This window comes from Ambystoma mexicanum, chromosome 1p (assembly GCF_040938575.1).
Source record: "Ambystoma mexicanum isolate Mex_15411 chromosome 1p, UKY_AmexF1_1, whole genome shotgun sequence".
In the NCBI taxonomy this organism is placed as follows: domain Eukaryota; kingdom Metazoa; phylum Chordata; class Amphibia; order Caudata; family Ambystomatidae; genus Ambystoma; species Ambystoma mexicanum.
The window spans coordinates 198378601-198398642 of record NC_090921.1 but is presented as its reverse complement, the minus strand read 5'-3'; the positions used below and the strand labels follow the sequence as shown (position 1 = coordinate 198398642).

Below are 20042 nucleotides of genomic sequence, written 5' to 3'. Positions count from 1 at the left end.
GTTGTAAAACGTTTCGATAAAGACAGGTAGTGCATACATATTTACAAAGCAAAAGGCATGTCCTATTTTATTTACTTTAACAGTGCTTCTACTAACTTATTTGTGGGTCTGGATACACATGAGAAGGACCAGTAAATAAATAAAACACTTCACATTTAAATGGTTTTGTTTATAACAGCATACCAAAAAAGGACTCAGATAGCGAGTGTTAACATGTTCCATGGGATATTACCGTTAAAAAATTGACAATATGCTGTTTCATAAATAAATAATAATTTAAGAAATCTCTCCGAAGATGAGCACATAAATAGGTTCATTGTTTAAAATATGTTCCTCCATGAACAATCATCCTTGGCCCGGTAAAAGATTTATCTCTTTTTCTAAGTGGGAACGACATAGCATGCTATGCAAGACCATTCCCATCTGAAGTAAAGTATCTCTCTTTTTCAGCAAGTGTATTCAGTTTGGTCATTGACCTTATGTTTTGTTTTGGGCAATATAATAAGGGGAACATCAAACATCACTACTGACACTCCCAAGACGCTGCTAACCCCTCGTACTCCTTGCTGATTCTCCTTTGCTGGTTATTCGCCAGCCTCCTTACCCCCCTTCCCTTTTGTCTTAAATGGCCTGGTCCACTTGCAATAGCAATCACTGCATAGTACTTCCTTACATGAAGGATGACTTCCAACTTCCCTATTTTATCTGTGGTGCCAACACAACAGCACTAAATTACTGCTGCACAACTACAAAAATATGATACCTCACCATTGGCTCTAAAAGAGCGCTGCTACACCCCACTCCCTTCCATCCACATCCAGGCTCTCAGAACCGCCAGCATCCTCCCTGCTCTTCTATTCCTTCTCCTTTATGTACCGCCAAAATTTCAAAATCTACTAGCTAGCAGCCATTCCTCAGTATCTCTGCCTGCCCTCCTTCTCTTCTAAAAGAAATCTTCTCCTAAATTTGCCCAGGCAGTATCACAAGATCAATCATTAATACGTCACTAACATGAGGCACTTACCCAGAGGACTTCAAGACTTCCCACATCAAACAACTGCTAAGAAAACACTCTTGAGCCCCCTTCTACTTGGCAACCAAAGACCTATCTCAAACAACTGTTTTAGAGCCAAACTTATTGACCAAACAGCCTACACCCAGATATGCTTTATCACAGAAACTAACCTCCTCCTCTGTGAAAACAGAAATAAAATATCGAGACTGAGTACCCCAAAAGGAAATACACCAAACACGGGTTACAAAGGAACATACAAAGTACTTTATTCTCTACTGAATTCAATTACAAAAACAGTGGAAAGTTAGATAGCGATCGGCCCTCAGTACAACACAACAACCTCCAGCGTGGTTCAGTTTGTTCAGTGAGAGACTGTACATTAGAATGCATTCGCTTTTTATACATTTTGTGGGCAGTATGTCCAGCCCCACTTCGGGTTAATATTCTACTTTATACATCACCAATTCTAGGGTTCGTGCCAAGTCTCAAATAACCGCATATAACTGGTTTGCCTTTAATACATGTATCAACAAGCGTATGCATTAACTGTGTATTCTAAAGTTTTGCATGCAGGCCTTCTTAAACATAAATACAATGTAGTAAGACAGATGTTCTTCGTTCAGTATGCAAACACATTATCTTCAATATATGTTTGTGGATTAGTTTAATCGCACAAGTGATCCTTTTACACATAGATCAACGAAGGACGAGGTCTCAGTTCATGACCTCAAAAAGTGGCCTGCAGGCAGATTACACATTAGCTATGTACAGAGGTTAAGACGGCCATGTTGTATTTTGCAATGACATTGTCCACCATTTTAGCTCACAGGGTGACTTTTCCACAACGAATCCTAAAATGGCGGTTTGACCTAAAATGGCGGCCTACATAGATTAAAGGTCAGGACCTTGTAACACAGATCTCACAAGTGACTTTCGAGTAGCTTGGCGTAGGCCAAGATAAATATATTCATTACAATAGGAGGCACGATATACTTTCTATTCCTACAAACCCTCCTTTCGGCCTATGCCAAGTGCCAAAAATTACTTTGGGTCTCCTTGCAAATAACTCCATGCATCATTATCCATGTACCCTGAATCACTATTTGAAATATCTATTGCCATCAGGTCTTTTGCTAAAATATCCTTCAATACGTATTCTTTGGCAGTCTTATCTGGGGCATACATTTTATGTCCTATCGAACCTATCGCTTGCGTACAACATCCCCCTAGCATCGGACACATACCAAGCAGACACTGAATACAGCAACAAAGAAACAACAGAATTCCCAAAATAATTAATAAGACCGAAAGTACCTTCCAACCCCAAGATCGCAAGAAGTCCCAGAACCAAGCGCTTACATCCCAGTTTCCCTCGGGAACATGCACTTCAGAACTAAGGACGTGCAGATTTTGTATTGCCTTGAAAATAGTTGGGGAGGAATCTGGTACGAAAACACAGCAAGCAGACCCCAATAATGTGCATACTCCACCACGCTCAGCTAGAATGACATCTAATGCCATTCGATTTTGGAGTGCTACTAATCTTATTGCCTTCTGCTCTAATGTCATATTGTAGAGTATATCCGTGGTCCGGTTGATGGTTCTCTCCAGTACTCTCGCTAGTTTTCTAATATCTTCTGAATTCGCTATCTGCCCCCAAAATGGCACAACTGATTTTGCTATGTCTCCCAATACTTGTTTCGGGGTATCACCATTCTCATCCTGTCGTGGACGAGTCTTCGAAACTTCTTTTGTACTAGCTATAAACACCCCAGGTAACAGGATCTCTGCCAATCCCTGGGCAACCATGGAACTGCTACATTACCGCAAACAAAATAGACAGGTTCGCCTACATACAAAGGTCTGTCTTCCCCAGTCAAATTTGCAACATTGGCACAACCTTTAAAATCTACCATTGACTGAGTGCCATTCCTCTGTATGCAGAAAGAAACTGAATCGGGGCTATGGTTAACAGTGTAGGAAGGAGGCATGGCATCCTTATTGCCTATCAGAGCCATTTTAAAGGAAATCAAAGATTGGAAAGGACGAGACAGTTTATCAGAAGGCCTAATAGAAGCAACATTCGGTTTACTCCTATTTGCAAAAACGGAGCATCCCAGGGGAGTTAAAACACGTTTCTCAAAACCATTCAAATTGGTGCTATCAAAGTTCCCTGAGAAGCTATCATTCCATCGGCCAAAGAACAGTGCTCTAAGAGAAGCATAGCAAGCAGTTGTCAACGGTAAAGGACGAATATACCAACCTAGCCCCTTATCCCCGTGTTGCAGTAAATGCAAACTGACCCAGCAATTGGATTTATTAAAAATGGCATGTGTAGCATTCATGATTAGTAATAGGGTGTTATTATGGTACCTTTGTCTGTGCTGGGAATCTCGCGGGGATAAAGTGTGCAAATGTACAAAGGGAGTAGGAACAATGGGTGCGTTTTCAGTAGGCAACAAAAGTTCTAAGGAATGAGTTTCCTCAAGGTACCATAATCCAAAGGCAGTGACTATAAGAAACCCAAATATTATTACAAAAATACAGCAATACGTTTTCGGGGCCCAGGCATTTTGTCCATTGTCCCGGTTGGTCACCCCATTATTTACAATTCCAATACGAGCGACGGTGGTAGCGGGCATTGCAGTTCTTCAGATGGAAACCCCAATGTTCGTTGCTGGCGACCCCCCGGTCACGCGATTTCTTAGCCCTTCCACAACCCTAGCCAACAGATTCCCCTTTCTCAAATTTGGGCAAAAGCAAGCCATCGATGACTCCTTCCTTGAATGCACAGCCGAACCGTGCCGTATGTCTATTTTCTCGAATGTAGGTGGTACCTGGCTGTTCCTGGTACTGATTGATCTGGAAACAATGTGTCGTCACTTCCCGTTGGAAGCAACATGTCAGAGACAAGTGTGGAGGCTGAATTTGAAACAGCCGTTTCCGGGTGCAAAATTTGCGGAGAGTGTGGAGACAAAATGGCAGCTTCCCCAAGCCTCCTGGACTTAGAGATATTCTCGGACACACTCTCAGTGCTGCTTACTGCTTTGGGATCATCAGTTGTCTGGGTGACCAACAGGACCTGGAATGGCCCACGCCAGCGAGGCGTGAGGCAGGAGGTGCGCTCAAAGGATTTGACGAGCACCCAGCTCCCTAGTCGTATGCCGTGGCCCAGGCCTTCGTATCGCACAGGTAAGGCATCTCGTACCTGGTGGTAAATCAAATACAGGTTTTTAGTCAATTGGCTACAATAATCTGAAAGTAGTACATTTTCAACGTTCTTCAAATTTCGACATTTTGGAAGATTCCAGATGTTGGCAGGTCTCCCCATTACCACCTCAAATGGAGAGAGCCCAGTCTTAGTTTGAGGGGTTGTACGCATGGCTAGTAACACAATCGGTAAGGCGTCTGGCCATTTTAATTTGGTGCCAGCACACGTCTTAGCGAGCTTGTTCTTGATGATACCGTTGTGTCTTTCTACTAGTCCGGCGCTCTGAGGATGTCTGGCCGAATGGAACCGTTTGTCGATTCGTAACGCTGCACATATCTGTAGGATTACAGCAGCGACAAAATGTGGACCATTGTCCGACCAGATAACTCTCGGCAGAGCGAACTGGGGAAAGTACTCCTTTAACATGGTTTTCGCAGTGGTCATGGCTGTAGCATCTTTAACAGGGAAAGCCTCAACCCACTTACTAAAGGCACAAATGACCACAAGGACATATTTTAGATTGTTGCATCGTTCCATTTCAATAAAATCAAAGTGGATTACTTCGAATGGGAGAGAGGGTGGCCCAAAACTTCCCCTTGGGGTTGCTGTCCCCTTTCCCACATTATGTTCTAGGCAAATCATACAGTTCTGGATGTAATGCTGAGCAATGTTTGACATTTTGTCATTCACCCAAACCTTTTCTAACATTTTAATCATCTGTTGGGCACACACATGTGTAGGACCGTGTGCCATTACAACCATCATCATCACATAAGCATCAGGAAGTAGCCATTTTCCATCAACCGTGTCCACCCAACACCCATCATCATCAAGTTTTCCCAAGCCTTCAGCCCACCTCTTGGATTCTTCTAATGTGGCATCGGCTTGAATATCCCGTACAGACCCAACGCCCACATCCATTACATAGTCATTTTCAGTCTCCCTTGAAACATACATCTCCATAAAGAGGTCAGTGGTAGTTTGTCTAGCTATTTGATCAGTGAAAGCATTCCCTTTTCCAATATTATCTACAATCTTTCGATGTGCTGCACATTTTACAACTGCTAACTGAGTAGGGAGCGCAAGCGCTGAGAGTAGTTGCACTATTATGGAGCCGTGTTGAATCTTAGTGCCATGCGAGGTTAGAAACCCTCTTTCCGAGCAAAGTCTCCCAAAGTTGTGAACCACCCCAAAGGCATACTGACTATCCGTATATATATTTACTACAAGCCCTTTGGAAAGTTCACAAGCTTGGGTTAATGCTATAATCTCTGCGGCCAGCGCAGAATTATGCGTAATTCTCTTAGTTTCCACAACCGTGCCCAATGTAGTGATTGCATAAGCGGCTGTGGATGTACCATCCGGAAGTTTAAAGCAGGAGCCGTCACAAAACAGCTCTCCTTGCGGATTATCCAAAGCGGTATCTTTCAAATCAATTCTGCCCTTTGGTTCTTGTTCAGTCGTATACAAACAATCATGTGATTCTCCATCGCCGTAAGTAGTATCTTGCGGAAAAGGTAGGAGTTCAGCTGGAATAAGGACACAACACCTCCTAATTTGAATGTGAGGGGTAAACAAGATCAATTCGTATCTCATCAATTGTGCGGAAGTGAGGTGTTGCGTTTGAGTTTGGTTCAATAGAACATCTACAGAGTGAGGCACCATCAGGATCAGATCATGGCCTCACTCTGTTTTACAGACGCGGCAGCAACAGCGACAGCGCGCAAACATCTTGGCAAAGCGCATGCTACAGGATCAAGGGCGGAGAAATAGTAACCGCACGGCCTATTCTTCCCTCCATGCTCCTGCGTTAATATACCCATAGCACATCCATCACATTCATGCACAAACAATACAAAGGCCTTTTCATAGTTTGGCGTGCCCAAAACTGGTGCAGAGCATAATGCAGTCTTAAGCAAGTCAAACGATTGCTGGTGTTCCGAGGTCCATGGCAACGGCGAAGAAATGCCCTTCTTCGTCAAGGCCAGCATCGGTTTTATCACTAGTGAAAAATTTGGGATCCACAACCTACAGTAAGAAGACATACCTATCAAGGCCCTAACTTCCTTCTGCGTATTTGGGACAGACATGCCAGAAATGTGTTTTATTCTTTCAGGTGTCAATCTTCTCCCCTCCTTTGACAGGAGATATTCTAAATAGGCGACCTCCTGATAACAATATTGACATTTTTTAAGCGAAGCTTTGTGACCATGCTTAGCTAGATGAATAAGTAATACACAGTGCCCTCCTTACAGGCACTCTCAGAGTCAGCAGCCAGAAGCAAATCGTCAACGTACTGAAGCAAAGCACAAGTAGAGGGTAATTCAAGGGTATCAAGTTATTCTTTCAAAGCCCTACTATAAATACTAGGACTCTCTGTGTACCCTTGAGGTGCAAGAGTAAATGTAAATGAGCATCCCCCTAAGGAGAACGCGAACAAATATCTACTATCCTTGTGTATAGGAATACTAAAGAACGCATTCTTTAAGTCCACAACACTAAAGTAAGTAGCTGTAGCTGGAATCATGGTTAGGATTGTCATCACGTCAGGCACAATTGGAAATTGCGGTGCCACAACTTTATTAATGGCACGTAAATCAATTACAAAACGGAATGGGATTACATTATCGCCTTTCTTGTACACGGGTAAAATCGGGCTATTACGCAAACTCCCTGAAATTTCTTCAATCACACCGCGATGCACAAAATCGGAAACAATACATTTTAAAGCTTGCTAGCCCTCAACCAAAATCTTATATTGGGGAATGCGTGGCAGCTCAATTCCATGTTTCAAAACTATCTTAACAGGTTCAATCTGTAAAACACCGACATCATTGTCGTCGACAGCCCACAAGCTCTCTGGTACATCAATGAATTCTGGAGGCAAAGGTCTAGTCAAAAATTGCGAGGCAGAAGATTGCTATGGTGAAATCGTCAAGCGCACTCCATCAGAAGAACAATACATCACTGCATTTAATTCTTTTAACAAATTCAACCCCAGCAAGTTCTCCCCGCAATCCGAGGTCAACAGAAAAGGACACTGGTCCTTAGAGGGACCCAAAGAAATAGGTACCGGCATAGAAACCGGACAAACAACTGGTGTACCGGAAAACCCTACAGAAACATTGGTTTGCCCTGACAGTGGAACGTTTGGAACCCGTGAGCGATCAATGGAACACTTGTGTGCTCCAGTGTCTATCAAAAACTGATGTTTCCTATTTCCCACCATCATTTCAACGTAGGGACCTTTCTGATTGATGGGAATAGGTGTAGGTTCCAAACCCTGCTTAGCAATCCTAACGAAATAGAATATTATCAAAAGGAAGCTCTTCAGATAAATATGCAGCAGAAGGCTGATCAAATATATTCCTAGTGTCCGCACTCAGAGTCTGATTATCCTGCGAAAAAGGTTGTTGAGGGTCCTGTGAAAACTGACCTCTACCAGGGCCCCCTACACCCCGGCGACCTCTGGATCGCCTACCCATATTACCAAATGTATTATTTGACCTTTGTTGAAGGACGGTGCATTGTGCTCGCCAATGACCCTCTCGATGACAATAAGCACATTGATTAATATTCACAGGCCCAAAGGGCACATTCCCCTGTGGGACATACTGACCTCTAACCTGAGAGTTACCCCCTCTGGGGCCCCTAACAATTTGCTGCAATAGCACCTTAGTTTTTAAATCACCTTTCCGTTTTTCAATCCTATCTTTTTCATTATTGACACGGTTCTCATAGTACTGAGCCATGTGCAGTACTTCCGATTGCGACTTCGCCTGCCAAGCGCTCTCAGAAGACATAATCTGTGACTGGATGTCAGGCAGTTATCCACGTACAAATTTGCCCACAAATAATCTTTTCCTAGACTCTGTGCCTAAGTCTTGTCCACTGAAATCTGAGAATACCTGTTCGAATTAAAGAACTCGGTAGCACCTTCAGATTTTCCTTGGACACAGGCCGTAGGTTTGTCCCAAATAATTATTTTCTCTGGAATTATGGTTTTTAATTTAGCAATGATTCTATCAGGCAGAGTTAATATCACCTGTTGTGGTCTTTTGCCAGCTGACCTCTCCCCATCAAGTCTAGTTATATTCGCCCATGTATCTCCCAACCCGGGTACATCGCCAATAGTTCTAACTTGTTTCCATAAATCTACGGGCAGGAGTACAGGAAACAACAAATCAATGTCACCTAAGGTGAACACTGAGGATTGCAAAACAGATTCCATCTCTTTATAAAATCCTGTCGGGTTTTTCCTAATATCAGGAATTGACAGTCTAATGGTGTTCACTTTCTGTCGTGAAAACGGGATGTGAACAAAATGTGATGCATAATGTGCAGGAATGTTCACAGCGACTATACCCTGTGCAGCATCGGCAGCAACCTCAACTTTTGGGACAAATGTCGGAGGAACCTCTCTCATAGGTAACTTAGATGTAGGCAACTCCGAACGCTTGCTAAGCAACAGAGCCAAGTCGAGCGCTAAAGCAGTCGAAGAAGTGTCAAGTGAAAAAGCTCTCTTATAAATGTTCGATAACTCTGTGGGACAACTAATCTTCCTTTGTACACATTCATCCTGCAGGTACTCTACCATTACCTGTATCACTTTCCTCTGCATTTCCAAAGTATATTGACTATATGTGTCATACACCTCAACTGGAGTTATCGATGTGTCTGAAATCCATCTAATCGCATCTCTCTTACAAATTCACATTTCCTCCGATATCGATTTACGACACGGAAGGAACCATTTCTGTACATACATATTTCCCTCTTCATCATCCTCATTCTGTATCCTTTCTAACTCCTTCCTATACTCAAATAACCTCTCGACATGCTCATTTACCTTCTCCACAGTGTCTAAAGTATTTAGATCCCTTAACCCTTGCGGAACATCCGCATTATTTAATCTTCACCACATTATACATAACTGAATCCCTAAACTTTCAATAAAAAAAATATCCGTATTAAAAAGTGTGGAAAAAACGCAAGCTTGATCATCCTTCTCCATACAATGCTTAGCCCATGCAATTAACTCACGTTTCTTCTCCGGTGGTACAGTACTGTGACTGACAACCTTTGAGCCTGCATCACGGTCGATTACAAGCAGCTCAGAACCACTTGGAAGAGAGGGAGCAGGCAAATTCGATGGAGGGGCTATAACTGGTGTGATAAAAAGAGGCAGAGGAGCAGGTGGAGGGACAAAAACCGGAGGTGGTGCAGAGGTACCAGGCCTTCGTTCATTTAATATTTTATCAATAAACTCATCAGAAACATGAAGGTCTTTGGAAGGATAGATTTTCTGAATACCAAGTGAAAAAGCCCTTTCCATATTTTTAGCCGACTCAGACTGTTTATCCTGGTCATATAACAATGCCTTTTCAGCATTCGTTTTATGACGGCGCACATGTTTCTTTCTACTCTTAAGTTGTTGTAACGCTTCTTTTTTCCGATTCTGCAAAACATCAAATGCTGCAGGTCTAGCCTTTTTCTTTAATAAGACTGACTCCAGATATTCAATGCGGGGGATCTCAAACTACCATTGATTGGCCACTGAAGCTCGGAGGCATGTCTGGTTTGTCTGTGCCAAATATCATTAAATACTATACATCCAATGCCATGCTTACAGTACATAGTACATGCCGGCGACCCTTCCTGTGGTGCGGGATGACTAAATTCCAATGATTGTCTATCACTGCGGAATAATGCCCTAAAGCAGATAGACAATTTCCCAGGCATATCTCAAATTCTTGGTGTTACCTGGTCAATAATTGTGTCTGCAGATACAATGCGCCAAAATTCAAATTGTCAGGGTTGAATTAAGAATCGGGTCACGACTCACCTGACTAAACCTAAGGAGGACTGATCGGTACTTCTAAGAATCTTACCTTACTAACCTCGTGTATGGTGATTTCGACAAATCTGCCCGCCTCGATAAGTGGACCCTCGTCAAGATGCCGTCTCAGACCAGAGGCTAATCGTCCAGGGATCGGGTCATGCAGCGCTGCTGAGGTGTTGCGTCTCATCCAGGGGCCCCTTTTTAGTCACACCGTCCAATCCCGGTCCGATAGCATGTGTCAACCTTCAACAATCCAGCATCAATCTTGAGGGTCCCTATTCGGTCGCCAATTGTGAAAACAGAAATAAAATATCGAGGCTGAGTACCCCAAAAGGAAATACACCAAATACAATTACAAAAACAGTGCAAAGTTAGATAGCTATCGGCCCTCAGTACAACACTACGATCTCCAGCGTGGTTCAGTGTGTTCAGTGAGACACTGTACATTAGAATGCATTCGCTTTTAATACATTTTGTGGGCACTATGTCCAGCCCCACTTCAGGTTAATATTCTACTTTATACATCACCAATTCTAGGGTTCGTGCCAAGTCTCAAATAACCGCATATAACTGGTTTGCCTTTAATACATGTATCAACAAGCGTATGCACTAACTGTGTATTCTAAAGTTTTGCATGCAGGCCTTCTTAAACATAAATACAATGGCCCTCATTACGACCCTGGCGGAAAGTAACTGACCTGACCGCCATAGCGTAAATAGCGTTTCCGCCATTGCACGACGGAGTAAAGTGCGGCTAATTCTGACCCATCGGGCACGAGCACTACGCCATGGCGGAAGTGCAAAGTCCGCGATGGCGGAAATGTCCCCAAAACGCCCCTCACCGCCGTCGTACGGCGCCCTAGGTGCAATTCCGCCACCCATCATAGCGGTCACCGTAATGAGCGGTAATCGCAAAATACGGTGACCGTAAATATACGGAAACGGAAGTAAAAACATGGGCCCGGAACGGGAAACAGCACGCCGTACACCTATAAAATCAGAATCCCAACACAACCATTAAAAATCCGACCCTGAGACACATCCCAACCCGTTAGCCACCCTAGTGAAAACAATAAAAATGGGAAAAGTTGCGAAAAAAGCGTGCGACCGCAAGCGGCAGGTCCTCTTCTCCCATGAGGAACTCACCGTGCTCACAGAGACCCTCCAGGAGAATGCTGCCGTCGTCTTCTCGACGCAAATGACCAGGACGGCACTTGCGAACAAGAAGGCCATATGGGCCCTGGTGGCACAGCGGGTAAGTGCGGTGGGGACCGCACCCCGCAACCCACAGCAATGCAGAAAGTGATGGGACGACTTGCGGATACGCGTACGGAGCATACTATCAGCCAACCGTAACATTGCCACAGCTACCGGGGGAGGATCGGAATCACCCATCAAGTTGACCCCCTGGGAAGAAATCTGTGCCTCCACCATTGGAATGGAGAGTATAGAGGGAGTCGGAGGGATGGAGAAAGGAGTGCAGACATCCGAAGAATCAGGTAGGTGGGCCAAATAAAACAATGCTAAATCCACAATGTCCAATCATGTGAAGTACCATGTGTCCACATAGTGCAACAGAAACACATGTCCAGGAGAACGTCCACATACATTGGCCTGATAGCGCACTTTAAAAGTCACTTTAAATACATAAATAATTAAAAATCCTAAAAACACCCTCTACACGTGCAGCATGCACACCCTAACTGCAGGCTGCAAAACAACTGCATCCTCAATCCACACAAAAATGAAACCACCTCCAAGGCCCTGACCCAAATCACCCTCAGGTACCACCCCGATGCATGTGATACATTGCCATTCCAATTTCCACAGACCCATAAATAACGCTCGCCCTCCTTTACTCCAACACAGGGTCCGATTCAAACGACGAGCTTCAGGACACCCCTACCAGCACACCTGCAAAGAGGGCCAAGACCAACGGCCAAAGACCCTCCACCTCAGCTGCACGGATCAAGACACGGCAGCAGCACAAATCAAGTGGCAGCACACAGGAGGGCACTTCAACAGGCACCCCAGCAGCCAGCATGCCCACAACAGCAGCACCACAGGTCCCCCCAATGGATGCCACAGAAGGCACTGCTTCTGGTGGCAGCAGCACCATAGGTGACACTGCATTAATGGCAGCATGCTCCGACACAGAAAACGGTGCTGTCGATGTAGGATCCATCCATGACCTGTCTCAATCCCCCTGTTTGTTTCATCCCGTACACCATGAGGATACCACGCAGGGACAAGACGACGACTGGCCATCCCCCACAAGCCCTGTGGCAAGGCAACATGAGGTGATCAGCCCCTCTGTGACACCACCGCAAATGGGCATGGCCCAGCAGAGGCAACAGTCCCTCGACCAGGTGATCGTGCAACAGCAGCAACTGGCCACGCTCCTCAAGGAGCATGCTGATGAATGTGGGGGTACTAAGGCAGCCATAGAAACATCTACTGAGACACTTAGGGCAGAAATGGAGAGAAGTACAGAGACACTAAGGGCACAAATGGAGAGAAGCACCGAGAGCCTGAGGGTACAAATGGAGAGAAGCACCGAGAGCCTGAGGGGGGAACTGCATGCGACGTCCAAAGACGTATGTGCTGAACTTGCCGCTGTGCGCCGTGTGCTCACTGAGCTCTCACAAACCCTTAGGGACATGCATGGACGTGAGCAGGCAGAGACATCATCCGTTGCAAGTTCCGTCCAGGGCAGCCCCCAACGTAGATCTGGGAGGAACCTGCGCTCCACAGGCAGGGGTGCCCCTGATACCCGGAGAGGCGGCTTGCAATAGCGTCTGCCCACTGACAATGAGCATCTTTGGACACTGGTGTTCGGGGGGGAGGTAGGAGGGTGGAGGGGGTGTGTTGGGCTTTTTTGGGTGGCGGGTCGATGGGGTGTGTAACATAATTTCACATATGCTATAAACATTTCACAATCATCCAATGAGACGTGTGGACATTGATCTTTGTGTACGAGGCCTTCATAGGCGTACAGTCCATATTGTGCATGTTCCAGACACACACAGTGCCACAAGTCCCATGTCCATGTATCAGCCACCAGGCGTGAGTGCTAGAAGCAGGAATCTATGATAATCTGACGAATTTCACGGCCCTCCTGTGCCTCGCGGACTCCTTGAGGTGCTGCCACATCCTCACCCTCATCATGACCATCTTCAGGTGCTTGCAGTTCTGCGTCAGGGGGCATGGGCACATTTCTACGTACGCACATGTTGTGTAGCATGACACATGCCATGACCATCTTTGCAACCTTCTCATGGCGGTACAGGAGTGCCCCGCCAGACCTGCTGAGGCAGCGGAAACGAGCCTTCAGTAGGCCGAATGCCTGTTCTATGACTACACGGGTACGTGAGTGGGCATGGTTGTAGTCCTCCTCATGCTGGTTCTGTGGGTTCCGGAGTGGTGTAAGGAGCCATCTCTTCAGTGGATACCCGGCATCACCTGTATGTGGACAATAAAGGATGTTTATGGAATGACATTGCTACGTACGCACCCCCCCCCCCTTCCTGCCAGGTCATTGCCGCATCACATACCCCACATTATCATGCATGAAATGAGACTCACCGAGTAGCCAGGATCTGTTCCCTGCGTGTCGCTCCATGTAGCGTGGTATTGTAGAGTTCCTCAAGACCATAGAATCATGGGTTGATCCAGGAAATCGGGCACAACAATGTGTAATGATCCTGTTGGAGTCACACACCATTTGTACATTAAGAGAATGATATTGTTTTCGGTTGCGGTACTGGGCCTCCATGGCATGTGGGACAACCAATTCCACATGGGTGCAGTCGATGGCACCAATGCAACCCGGTATGCTGGCAAGTGCATGGAATCCCACTTTTGTGTTCGTAATTTCCTGCTCCGAGCGTGGTAGAGAGATGTAGTCGTCTGCGTGCTTCAGGAGGGCATCGAGCACTTGCAATAGTGTCCGTGACAACAGTGGCTGTGAAATGCCATGCAACTGTCCGACTGTGTGCTGGTAGGTGCCTGTGACCAGGAAGTGTAGTACAGACACCACCTTCAGTAGGGGTGGGATGGCGGTTGGGCTATCTATCATGCTGGCAAGGTCAGCGTGTGTCATGTCCACAATGGCGGTTATGGTGTCCCGGTCCAAACGGTAGAGGGTGTGGATCTGCTCATCAGTGAGGTTGAACGGATGAGCTCGGAGGCGTGGGATTGCGGGCTGCCTGCGTGGTGGTAGTGGCTGTGCTGGTGGGCCTTGCTGGCCCTCCTTGCCCTCCTCCTCCTCCTGCGTCTCCTCTGTGCGGCCGGTTGTTGTAGTAGTTGGTGTTCGTCTTCTTCTTGAAGTTGGAGTACTTGCAGTGCTATCAGGTCCCCCAGGGCCAACATCGCTAGTCCTGCCGGTAGCATTTTGGAGTGGGTGTGGTTGTGGGAGGGGGTTGGGTATGCAATTTATGTGTTTTCAGGCAGTATGGCCTCCACCTGTGGTGATTCATTCCACCTGTGCAAGCTGCAATCCCCTTTGGGCGAGCACGTCCCGCACACAACGCTGCAATTCGACGCATGGCATCTTGCTATTACAATCATGTATTTAATCCCGATGGCAGTGGAACATTGGTTCATATGTTCATTCTGCTATGGTCCCATTGTTTCACATACTATCTTTACAGTCGCGAACAAACTTGTGAAGGGTCAGTGGAATGTAGTACTCGATTAACGGTGGACCCTCATGCAGCACTGTACCAAGGTTCACCGACGGGCGGGGCGTCCCATTTGTGAGTGAAGGCAGTTGCCATTTGCACAAACTGCCGCACTACATGGATGAATTTGTGATTTCAAGCGGTCACAGATGCCTTTTCGACGTGATGTTGCAAATGAGGAATTCGAAGGACAGCGCTTTCGGTTTTCAGCTAGCGGCGAGGAGACGCCCACAGGTCTGACTGCAGATATAAAGTTCTATTGTTTAATGTCCTTCGGACAGGGGCCAGGGCGAGAATGCAATGATTGATATGAATAGTATGGGATGCGCAATAGCGTAGTGGACGATGAGGCAGGACGTTCCCAAATACATGTTACTTCACAACACTAGAATTCCGGGCTGGAGCACAGTGGATTTTGCAGACTGCATTACGCACAGACTCAATGGAAATTTCACATGTTATGTGAGTAAATAATCAGGCGTTTTCATACCGGGATGAGGGAATGATGTATGGATGCATGGACAGAGGATTTAATTGAGAGTTTACCATGTACATGGCTTTTTGGAATCTATCCAATTCCTCTGCGCTATGTGATGCAGAGCTGCCATAGTGGGACCATCGTCTATCTGCCCTTGTTGAACCCTCCCTGTCTCGACGCGCCTTCAAACACTTGTGTCTATGCACGTTACTAATCCCATCTAATGGATTCTGTTTTAACAGACGCATGCACACAAAGACTCGTTTGTAATAGTGTTTTCACCTCGATTTATATAGTTATGATTCGCAAGTGATTTTTGGGTGGGAATAATCCTTTTGAGTGGGCTAACATGCATATGGCTGTAGATTTAGTGTGATCATTGAAGTGAGTAATTCAAATTGAGTTCTGATGCCCATACCATTCTTTTTCATTTCATTTGGGTGACAGGTATCTCCTCCCCTTTTGCCGCTGCCATCTGTATGCCACTCCTGCAGATGGCTTTTACTCCCGACACCTGCTGCTTCGTGTTAATCAGTGGAGCACCATTACGATCTTATGGGACGATCGCCAATGGGCCACATGCCCTTACGCAGTACTAGTGGCTAGGAGCAACATATCGACCTTTCAGCTGGACTAGTGCCTACCTAATGGGACGGCCCTGCGGTTCTAGGCGCTTCCATGTTGCCTTTTTGAACGTGAATGTAGCCCCTGTGTACCATGAAGGAACAGGGCGTCACACAAGAAGTAGCTGGTCATTTATTGCGGATGCAGCCCACAATAATGAAATATATTTTGGAGTTCATGACCTAACAGCTGTATGGGCTTGGTGATTTTGTTGTGCATTAAATTTCTATTATGATATTAACCGTGTAGCGTTATTCTTTGCAAGTAATGTAGCATATTCCTATTTGTGGAGCGATGTATTGTGAGAAGATCTGCATTGGGTTCCGGCTTCTGAGTATAGTTGCGTGGTACTGTACTTGGCGCGTTTGCCTACGAAGCCCAGTGAGGTCAGGGATAGGGGCTGCCATTATGACTGTTTTAATGATGTCATGCTCAGGGGCGGGGGATTAGCTTTTGTGTAACAGATGCCGGTCAGCCAGGTGGATTGGTGGAATGATGTGATTATCAGAATATGGCTGGTCACAGGTGCCTGTGTTTGCGTGCGTTTCTTGGAGGGAGACTGAGGTCATGTCCATTGGAATAGCTTCTGTATTCGTGCCATCTGTGCCCTGCAGCTCCCATTGGCCCCTCTAGAGATGAGCCTGGCTGCTCAGTCACTCTGCCAACTTGTGTGGTACATGCTTATGCTGATGGTTGGTTTGTTTACTGGCAAGAGTACAGGGCTGGTGCAGTCTCCCTCAGGTTACTGCTTTGAATGTTGCCTTACACTGGTGTCAAGCGATGGGGGCCTGTTGTTGTTTTGTCTCATATTTCAGTTCATATTGCTGTACTTGAACCTTCACATGCCTGTGCTGCATCAGTACGGCAATGGTGACATGGCAAATATGGATGGCCACTCACAAGGCACTTGGAGCCCCTACATTCATTTGTTCGTTGGCATGCATGGGTGACTTGTACATTTCACTGGTTGCATTGTGTGACTTCATTGCACCTACGAGGAGTTGTGCAATGTGGCCAGGGAGTGGTGTACAGGCACTCAGTAGGGCCATTTACGGTTGGTTCGCGTTGCCGTACTTCTCACCATGGCGGAATGGTACTTTCCGCCATGCTTGATGGCGTTAGGTAAATGTCCGCTAGGGTCAGAATTCGCGTACCGTTGCGCCATGGTGGTAATTACGGTTTTGCATGGCGCGCGTGCGCGTACTTGGTGCAGTTAGCGTTGGCGTTCACTACGGTGTCGCTAATGGCATCGTACTTTACGGTGACGGGTCATAATCGCACCGAGCGCTATTCGATGGCGGTATTGCATTTCCGCCATCGTTTTTCGATTTCCGCCAGGGTCGTAATGAGGGCCAATGTAGTAAGACAGATGTTCTTTGTTCAGTATGCAAACACATTATCTTCAATATATGCTCGTGGATTAGTTTAATCGCGCAGGTGATCCTTTTACACATAGGTCAACGAAGGACGAGGTCTCAGTTCATGACCTCAACAAGTGGCCTGCAGGCAGATTACACATTAGCTATGTACAGAGGTCAAGACGGCCATGTTGTATTTTGCAATGACATTGTCCACCATTTTAGCTCAGAGGTTGACTTTTCCACAACGAATCCTAAAATGGTGGTTTGACCTAAAATGGCGGCCTACGTAGATTAAAGGTCAGGACCTTGTAACACAGATCTCGCAAGTGACTTTCCAGCAGCTTGGCGTAGGCCAATATAAATATATTTATTACAATAGGAAGCACGATATACTTTCTATTCCGACACCTCGACTTAACCCAATCCGGCTTCAGACCCCTACAAGGTACGAATCATGCCTAGTCTCCATCTGGGATAAACTCAATCGAACCTCAGACTCGGAAGGTTGTGCTGCATTAATCCTTCTCAACCTCTCGACGGCCTTCGGCACAATTAACCACCGCAAACTTGGAAAACTCCCCTCACTCGGCATCAGGGATGCAGCATTGAAGTGGATGTCCACCTTCCTCTCCAACAGATCTCAAATAATACCCATGCCTCGCTTTTCCTCGTCTCTGTGCCCTGTACCCAACGGCCTAGCATAGGGTGCCTCTCTCTCACCCTGCTCTTTAACCTCTGCGTGAGCCCACACCCTGCTATCATTTGCACACAAGGCCAGTCTTGCTAAAACCATGCAGAAGACACCTATGTCATCTTCAGGAACCCAAATGACCCCTCCAACACCCCCCCACTGGATGATGGCTAACCACCTCCTTCGCAACCCCAGAAAATCTGAAATCATGATCTGCGGAAAGACTGCCCTCTTCCCCCAACCCACCCCTTGGCTGTACTCCATAGGCCCTCCCTACCTTCAACACAATTAAGGACCTTGGATGCAGCATGGACACAGATCTGAGACTATCACATCACATCAACTGTGTCAAAATCCTGCTATACATGTGCATCCTCGGGCACATCTTCAACTATCTGACCTTCCCACACAGAGTCACTGCAATCATGGCCATCACCCTCTCTTGCCTAGACTATGCTAACACTCCACACATGGGGGCCCCTGCATCTCAACTTAGAAAACTCCAACGGGTCGAAAACACTGCTGCAAGGCACCTTCTTTCCCTAGGCCCCAGCGAACACATCACACCCGCCCTCCATGTCCCTAACTGGCTACCGATCGGGCACCAGTCCACCTTCAAGGCTATGTGCATCTCACAAAGTGCTCTTCAAGACACAGGGCCAGAATATCTACAACACAAACTTACCCCTACAAGCCCCACAGAAACCTGAGATCAGGCACAGCTCTCCTCTTTGTCATCCCTTTTGCCAAATCGACCAGAATAGTAGGTTGCATCTGCATCGACAGACCTTGTCCACTCCATGGGGGAACTATCAACGCCCGACCGATAGGTGGGGGGTTTCGAAGAATCATACAAAGAGACAACAAGTCAGTACCGAGCAAGCACAGAAACAATTCCAGTTGATCTGCATGATATGATATGCTTGACACATATCGCATTCCATCTCAATGGAAGATAGCCACATCTCTCTCGGATCACGGCCAGCCTCCTGAATTCATATGGACCAATCCACACTCAAAGTCATATCGCTCATCACCTCTGCCACTAGAATGCAGCTGAGACCCACAAAATATTCAGTTTAGTCAGTCTCATTGATTTACATTATCTCCCGACAGCCCATTACAGCACCCATCCACTAGCCAGATCTAGCCAGATCACCATGGGTCGCTAACAGGACCTTAGCCTCTGCTACCGACCTTTGTACTGGCTAAAATGCACACACAGATTCTAAATTCATCCTATCAATTCTCATACCCTGGACTTCGGTCCTCTAAGGGAGATTCACCCACAGCACTTTGAGGCCATGCCAATGGCATTAGGCACTATACAAATGTCATATAACTTAACATCCAATATAGCAATATTCAATAAGAACGTTGTTTGAATTAAAAGTGATTTTCGGAACGCATGTTCTACTAACCATGTTTGCCGAATAGCAATATCAATGGCTACCCTTTTTAGTTCAACATTAGGGTTTCTTGAAATGTGCTTTCTGATACATAATGCATCCATAAGTGATCAATTTGTTCAAGATTTTGCCTAATCTAAGAGTGACTTCAAGGCGTGCAAAACATGAGGGTTAACACATATTGGGCATATTGATTTTCTTTCTGTTACTGTCATCTGTCACTGCTTTAAATGTCTCACAGTGGGAATCACTAGTCATAAACCTAGGTAGACCCATGTTCTCTCCACTCAACAATAGAACTCCATAATCCTTTGTGCAACAACTTACACTGAGGAAGATATTAAAGCTTAATATCTGTATTTTTTGTAAGCATTAATTATATATGTTTCTTTCCATAGTCCACACATTAGCGAGCTGAGATTTCTCTCACAATGGTGGGTCTGCAAACATAAATGGCTGCATGTTTTGCACGCTTAAACTGCATTGTACCTTTCAGAGGGACTGCCACATACATTGCTCTTTTCAACATGCAAAACAGGTCTCCTTTCATCATGAACATGGCAGCGCCCATTTATATTGAAAGAGCATCCACTGGAGCCTGCTAGTTTGTACATCACTACCCAGATGCCTACAGGACCAGCACACTATACAAACCTGTCCCACTTTATGTAAGCCCTCTTCAAGTTACCACATTACCCCATTGAAGAGACACATTAATCACGGGCAGAA

At 46.0% G+C, this 20042-nt stretch overlaps 1 protein-coding gene across 1 annotated transcript in view; it reads left to right on the top strand.

Moving 5' to 3' along the window:
• The window catches only part of LOC138467231 (extracellular calcium-sensing receptor-like), a 66163-nt gene that overhangs the window by 25246 nt on the left and 20875 nt on the right, over positions 1 to 20042 (top strand). The gene's annotated exons all lie outside the window — the stretch shown is intronic.